We start from the raw sequence: 8,640 nt of genomic DNA on the forward strand, positions 1-8,640 counted from the left end.
TAGATAGCTATGACTATTTGAAACTGAAAATCTGCACAGACTACCTTATTGTATGTAAAATAAGAAGGGAAGTGGTTGAGTGGGAAGAAATCTTTGTATCAAATTTCTCTGATAAGGGTTTGGGAGCCAAGATATATGAACAGTTAAATATATATTAGACTAGTAGCTATTCCCCAATAAATCAATGGTCAAAGGATATGAACAAGCACAACAATGCTTGAAAGTCCTCTATTTCTTTATTTTTTTAATAATAACAATGATAATTATTTTATTTAACATTAATAATTAATTATAATAATAGTAGCAATATAATATGACATAAATCTATATAATAATGGTAATTATTTTTAACAGTAACTATTGTTATAATAATAGTAACAATTTTTATAATTTAACAAAAATTATTGTCACAATAACAGCAATAGCAATAATTATTGTACTTAGCAATAGTATTACTTCCATTATTCTTTTAAAAATTTTTATTTTATTTTTTTAAAATTAGGATTTTTTAATTTTTAGTTTACAACACTCAGTTCCACATCATTTTGAGTTCCAGATTTTCTTCCCCTGCTACCCCGCTCCCTCCCCAAGATGGCATGGAATCCAATATATCTTCTACATACAACTTCACATTAAACTTATTTACACAATAGTCAAGTTGTAAAGAAGAATTATGACCAATGGAATGCATCATGAGAAAGAAGAAACAAAACAAAAAACAAAAACAAAAGACAAAAAAAAAACAAAAGAAAAAAAGAGAGCAAATAGTTTGCCTCAATCTGCATTCAGACTCCACAGTTCTTTCTCTGGATGTAGATAGCTCTCTCCATCATGAGTCCTTTGGAGTTGTCTTTGAACCTTGTGTTGCTGAGAAGAGCCAAGTCTATCAAGGTTAGTCATTACAGAATCCATATATCTGTGGTTGTGTATAATGTTCTCCTAGTTCTGCTCTGCTCACTCGACATTATATCTTGTAGGTTTTTCCAGGTTATTATGAAGTCAGTACCTTCCCCATTTCTTATAAGTACAATAGTATTCCATTACATTCATATACCACAACTTGTTCAGCCATTCCTCAATTGAAGGGCATCCCCTTGAGTTCCAATTCTTTGCTACTACAAAAAGAGCCACTATAAATATTTTTGAGCATATGGGTCTTTTTCCCAATTGTGTGATCTCTTTGGGATACAGCCCTAGAAGTGGTATCGCTGGGTCAAAGGGTATGAACATTTTTATAGTCCTTTGGGCATAGTTCCAAATTGCTCTCAAGAATGGCTGGATCAGTTCATAACTCCACCAGCAATGTAACAGTGTCCCAATTTTCCCATATCCTCTCCAGCATTTTTCGTTTTCCTGTTTTGTCATTTTAGCCAATCTGACAGGAGAGATGTGGTACCTAAGAGTTGTTTTGATTTGCATTTCTCTAATCAGTAGTGATTTAGAGCATTTTTTCATATGCCTATAGATATCTTTAATTTCTTCCTCTGAAAACTGCCTGTTCATATCCTTTGACCATTTCTCAATTGGGGGATGACTAAAAATATGGAACGCTTCATGAATTTGTGTGTCATCCTTGTGCGGGGGCCATACTAATCTTCTCTGTATCATTCCAATTTTAATATATGTGCTGCCAAAGCAAATACCTCTGTTTCTTTAAATGTCCATTCCCCGCCCCACCCCACCCCCCAGCCCTGGAAGATTCTGTTCAGTTTTGCTGGGTAGGTGATTCTTGGTTGTAATCCTAGTTCTTTTGCACTCTGGAATATTATATTCCAAGTCTTCTGATGCTTTAATGTAGAAACTGATAAATCTTGTGTTATCCTGACTGTGGCTCTACAATATTTGAATTGTTTCTTTTTGGTTGCTGGCAATATTTTTTTCCTTGACTAGGGAGCTCTGGAATTTGGCTATAACATTCCTGGGAGTTTTTATTTTGGGATCTCTTTCAAGAGGTGATGGATTCTTTCAATTTCTATTTTGCCCTCTGGTTCTAGAATATGAGGGCAGTTTTCTTTGATAATTTCTTGAAAGATGATATCTAGGCTCTTTTTTGGATCATGGTTTTTGGGTATTCCAATAATTTTAAAATTATTTCTCCTGGATCTATTTTCTAGGTCAGTTGTTTTTCCAATGACATGTTTCACATTTTCATTTATTTTTTAAGTCTTTTGATTTTGTTTGATTGTTTCTTGATGTCTCAAAGTCATTAGCTTCTACTTGCCCAATTCTAATTTTTTAAAAAACATTTTTATTTAAAATTTTGAGTTCCAAATTCTATCCCCCTTTCCTCCTTTCCCTACCCCCTCCCTGAGACAATAAGTAATCAGATATAGGTTATATATGTACAATTATTTAAAACATTTCCATATTAGTCATTTTGTACAAAAAGACTCGAATAAAAGAAAAAAATGAACAAAAAATAGCATGCTTCAGTCTGTATTCAATCAATATCAGTTTGTTTGCTGGAGGTGGATAGTATGCTAAGAATAGCTAAGCCATTATCGAACAATGTTGCTGTTACTGTGTACAATGTTGTCCTTGTTCTGTTTACTTTACTATGCATCAGTTTATGTAAGTCTTTCCAGGTTTTTCTGAAATCATTCTGTTTGTCATTTCTTATAGCACAATAATATTCCATTAGAACCATATTCTATAGTGTGTTTAGCCATTCCTCAATTGATGGACATCCTTTTGGTTTCCAACTCTTAGCCACCACAAAAAGAGCTGCTATAAATATTTACGTATGAATAGATCTTTTTCCTTTTTTAGATGTTTTTGAGATATAGGCCTAGCAGTGGTATTTCTAGATCAAAGGGTATGTACCGTTTTATAGCTCTTTGGGCATAGTTTCAAATTGCTCTCCAGAATGGTTGGATCAGTTCACAACTCCACCAGCATTAGTGTCCCAGTTTTCCCACATCTCCTCCAATATCCAGTATTTTCCTTTTTTGTCATATTAGCCATTCTGATAGGTGTAAGGTGCTACCTCAGAGTTGTTTTAATTTGCATTTCTCTAATCAATAGTGATTTAGAACATTTTTGTATAACTATAGCCAGCTTTGATTTCTTTGTCTGAAAACCACATGTTCATATCATTGGACTATTTATCAATTGGGGAATGACTTGTTTTCTTATAAATTTGACTCAGTTCTCTATATATTTGAGAAATGAGGCCTTTATAAGAAACACTGTATTTTTTTTCCTTATTTTCATATCCTTTGACTGTTTATCAGTCATGGAATGATTTGTATTTTTATAAATGTGACTCAGTTCTCTATATATTTGAGAAATGAGGCCTATATCAGAGAAATTTGTTGCAAAAAAATTTCCCCTAGTTTTCTGATTTCCTTTTTTCTATATCCAACTGAATGTGTATGTTACTCCCTCTATGAGCCAATTTAGATGAGTATAAGGTTTAAGCTTTGCCTGCCCCCCACCCCCATCTTCCCCTCCATTATAATAGCTTTTTTCATGCCTCTTTTATGGGGGATAATTTGCCCATTCAATCTTTCCCCCTCTTCCTTCTTCCAGTGCATTTTTCTTTCTCACCCCTTTATTTTGCTTTTTGGGGTGTCATCCCACCTTATATCCACACCCTTTGTCTACATATACTCCTTCTAATTGATCATATAGAAATAAAGTTGTCAAGAGTTACAAATATTATGTTGCCATCTAGACGTATAAACAGTTCAACCTTATCTAATTTCATATGCATTCTCTTTCTTGTTTCTTTTTTTACCTTTTTATGTTTCTTTTGAGTCTTGTATTTGGAGGTCAAATTTTTTATTCAACTCTGGTCTTTTCATTAGAAATGCTTGAAAGGTCTATATTTTGTTAAATGACCATTTTTTTCCCCTGAAAGATTACATTCAATTTTACTGGGTAGGTGATTCTTGGTTGTAATCCTAACTCCTTTGCCTTCTGGTATTTCTTATTCCAAGTCTCCCCCCTCCACCCTGGTTCTTTAATATGGAAGGGCCAAATCCTGCATAATCCTGACTGTAGCTCTATAATATTTGAATTGTTTCATTTTGGCTGCTTGCAATACTTTCTCCTTGATCTGTGAGCTCTGGAACTTGGCTATGATATTCCTAGGAGTTTTCATTTTAGAATCTCTTTCAGGCAATGATTGGTGTATTCTTTCAATTTCCATTTTGCCCTCTGGTTCTGTGATCTCAATTAAGTGACCCCTAAGCAGTCACACTTCGGACCTCAGTTTCTTCTCCTATAAACTGAGACGCTAATACTTGTACAACCTATATTATGTGACCATTGTGAATAATGCAAGTGACATTATATAGAACAGAGGCAGTTTGGGGGAGTAGATTACAGATTTGGCTTGGATTCTGTAAAGCCTGGGTTGAATACTACCTCTGACACGTCCTAGCTGTGTGAATGTGGGCAAGTCTTACCTCTTAGGTGCCCAGATAACTCTCTACAACCTAAGATACAAAACAGCTGCTGATTCACATTGGGCAAGCTAGTTTCCTCACCTGAGAATTCCTAATAGAAATGAGATTCCAGGTCTCTCTACAATTTTTTAAAAAAATAATTATGCAGAGCACTTTATAGATATAAAAGGTGGGGGTCCAGCCCCACCTTAATTAATTACAGGAGGCCCAAATAGCTCAGATGAATGAATGAATCAATCAAAAATCCTAGTCCAGGTGTGGGGAACATCCACTGCATTCCAGGCCATTGCCAGTTATCTTGACTTTTGTTCTGCCACTGGACTTAGATGACTCTAGAAGAGTGAGGCTAATGACTTTGTGCCCCTCTGCTATCATGAGCGAGTAAAGACATCACTCATGGTGTCATCGGTCCTCTTTGAAAATGAAGGACAAACAACAACATGACCCAAGAGGAATGTATGAGATTGCAATATGTAAATGAAATATTTGCTACAGTTTTGCTTATGAGAAACCTTGTTAGAATCCTAATAATGGCTGAGATTTTCTCTGAGGCCTGAACCTATGCTTGACCTTAATAATAAAACCTAGGTTTTTAACTCCATAATTTCTTTATTGTGGTAAATACATATTTGGCAGTGGTTACCTACCATATTAACTTAGAGAGGAGACATTTCTCCTATAGTACTCCAAATCTATCCTTTCATGAACATTGGAGGTCCACAGATGTTACACATTTCACATACTTTCAGACTTTTATATGTCATATGGGATGGTTTTCTGGGGAGAGTAGGAGAAGGGATGCATGGGATACTATGGTGATACAAAAAACAGAAAGTATCTAAAAACATAAAAATTCACTAACAAACAATAGTACCTATCCAAAAAGGTTGTTGTGAAGATCAAATGAGACAATATTTGTAAAACACTTAGCACGATACCTGGCACCTAGTAAGAGCTTAATAAATGACTATTTCTTACTCAACTCTTCCTTTTCCCCTGCCCTTCCCCCATTTATTTATTTAATTCAATTTCTATTCATTTTGAACTTAAATACAAAAAGACAAAAAAAGAGAACATTTCCAAGTACACAGCACAACATAAAAGGAGTCAATATAAAACCATAATTTCCATTTACACTGTTTACTTAAAAAGATGTAATAAATACTACACATCATTTTCAAAGTTACCCTACTTTTCTGTGCTTCCTTCTAAGTTTTCTTTTTGTTCTCTGCTGTGCATTTTTTTATTTTTTTTCTCCCTCCTTCCCCACCTCTCCTTAGAGAAGGCTATCATGAGATATAAATATGCAAAATGTTACCATTCATATTTCTATTTATCAGTTCTTTCTCTGTATGTCAACCTCTTTCTTCACAGTTCTTTGTAGCTGATTTGAGTATTTATAATGCTCAAAATGACTTCATCATTCAAAGTTGTTCTTAGAACAATATTGCTATTAAGCGTACAAAGTTCTCTTGCTTCTGCTCATTTCACTATTCATTACGTCATGCAAATCTTTTCATGTTTTTCTAAAATCAGCCAGCTCATCATTTCTTATAGCACAACAATATTTCATCACAATCATGTATCACAATTTGCTTAGTTATTCCCTAATTGAAGGGCATTTATCATTTTAGCCAATCTCATAGTTGTAAGATGATACCTCAAAGTTATTTTAATTTGCATTTCTCTAATCGATAATGATTTAGAGCATTTTTCATTGACTATATAAATAGTCTTGATTTTTTGAAAAATTGACTGTTCATATTCTTTGACCATTTGTCATTTGGAGAATGACTCGTGTTCTTATAGATTTGACAAAATTCTTTACATATTTGAGATATGAAACTTTTATATAAGAAACTGTCTACAATTTTTTCTCCCAATTTTTTGTTTTTCTTTCAATCTTGGCTACATTGGTTTTATTTGTACAAAACCTTTTTAATTTAATGCTATCAAAATTATCCATTTTACACCTCACAATGCTATCTCTTGTTTATTCATAAATTGTTCTGTCCATAGGTCTGATGAGTAATATGTTCCATGTTTTTCTAAGTTTCTTATGATATCTCCCTTTATATCTAGGTCATTTATCCATTTTGACCTTATCTTGGTAAATGGGGTAAGATATTGGTCTATGGCCCAGTTTCTGCCAGACGGCTTTCCAGTTTTCCCAGCAATTCTTATCAAATAATACATTCTTATCCCAAAAATTTAAATATTTATGTTTGTCAAACACAAGGTTACTATAATCATCTGCTACTATGTATTGTGTGTCTACTCTGCTCCACCGATCTACATGTCTATTTCTTAGCCAGTACCAGATAGTTTTGATGATTACTGATTTATTATATATACTGACTTATTATGTATACTGACTTATTACATATATACTGACTATTATATATACTGACTACACACACACACACTCACATATATATACTTATTATATATATACTTATTATATATATATATACTTATTATATATATACATATATATATATATATCAAACATACTGACTATTAGCATAGTTTAAGTTTAAGATATGGTACTACTAACTTCTTTACATTTATTTTTTATTAATTCCTTTGATACTCTCGACCTTTTGTTCTTCCAAATGAACTGTCATTTTTTTCTAGCTCAGTAAATTAATTTTTTGGCAATTCAATGGCATTGAATAAATAGGTTAGTTTAAGTAAAATTATCATTTTAATCATATTGGCTCTGCCCACCCATGAACAATTAATATTTCTCCATTTATTTAAATCTAGCTTTATTTGTATAAAAAATATATATTATAATTATGTTCATGTAGTTCTTGGATTTATTTTGGTGGATATGCTCCCAGGTATTTTATACTGTCTAAAGTTGTTTTTCATGTTTAAATTGCCTCTTCTTGCAGGGCTTTGTGGATGATATGTAGAAATGCTGATGATTTAATGGGTTTATTTTATATCCTGCTCCTTTGCTAAAATTATTAATTGTTTCTACTAACTTTTTAGTTGAATCTTTAGGATTTTCCAAGTATATCATTATATTGGCTGCAAAAAAGATGTTACCTCACTGCCCATTCTAATTCCTTTAATTTCTATTTCTTTTCTTACTGCTAATGCTAGCACTTCTAATACAATAGTGAATAATATTGGTGATAATGGGCATTCTTGTTTCCCTCCTGATCTTATTGGGAAGGCTTCTAGCCTATCCCCATTACAAATAATATTTGCTGATGGTTTTAGGTAGATGCTTTTTATCATTTTGAGGAAAAGTCCATTTATATCTATGCTTTCAAGTGTTTTAATCGAAATGAGTATTGTATTTTATCAAAAGCTTTTTCTGCATCTATTCATATAATAATATTATTTTTGTTACTTTTGCTATTGTTATAATCAATTATGTTAATAGTTTTCCTTAAATTAAACCATCCTTGCCTTATCAGTATAAATCCCATTTGGTCATAATGTACAATCTTTGTAGTATATTGTTGTAATCTTCTAGCTAGTGTTTTGTTTGTGATTTTTGCATCCATATTCATTAATGAAATTGATCTATAATTTTTTTTCTCTGTTTTTGTTCTTCCTGGTTTAGATATCCATACCAAATTTGTTTTATAAAGGAGTTTGGTAGGACTCTTTCCTTGCCTGTTATTCCAAATAATTTATTTAATATTGAAATTAGTTGATCTTTAAATGTTTAGTAGGATAGTAAATCAATTTTGTCCTTTTTTTCTTAGGAAGCTCATTTATGGCCTGTTCAATTTCTTTTTCTAAAACAGATTTATTTATATTCAATTTCCTCTTCTCTTAATTTAGGCAGTTTATATTTTTGTATATATTCTTCCATTTCACTTAAATCGCTATATTTATTGGCATGTAATGAGCAAAATAACTCCTAATAATTGCTTTAATGTTATCTTCACTAGTGGTATATTCGCTTTTTTCATTTTTAATACTTGTGATTTGGTTTTTCTTCTTAAAAATCATATTAAGTAATGGTTTGTCTATTTTAGTTTTTTTCATAAAACCAACTCCTAGTTTTGTTTATTAATTCAATGACTTTCTTATACCCAATTTTATTAATCCCACCTTTAATTTTTAAGATTTCCAATTTGGCATTCAATTGGGGACTTTTAATTTGTTCTTTTTGTAGTTTTTTAAATTGTGTACCCAATTCATTGGTCTGCTCTTTTTTTGTTGATGTAAGCATTTAGATATATAAATTTTCCTCTGATTA

The 8,640-nt window shown here is 32.2% G+C and overlaps 1 non-coding gene across 1 annotated transcript; it reads right to left on the minus strand.

Moving 5' to 3' along the window:
- Nucleotides 1-1,536: 1,536 nt before the first annotated feature.
- LOC118840633 lies at nt 1,537-1,639 on the minus strand. Its single transcript, XR_005009802.1, has one exon. It is a non-coding gene; the product is annotated as a U6 spliceosomal RNA (small nuclear RNA).
- Between the last annotated feature and the right edge of the window lie 7,001 nt (nt 1,640-8,640).

Source organism: Trichosurus vulpecula, chromosome 2, assembly GCF_011100635.1.
Source record: "Trichosurus vulpecula isolate mTriVul1 chromosome 2, mTriVul1.pri, whole genome shotgun sequence".
Taxonomy (NCBI): domain Eukaryota; kingdom Metazoa; phylum Chordata; class Mammalia; order Diprotodontia; family Phalangeridae; genus Trichosurus; species Trichosurus vulpecula.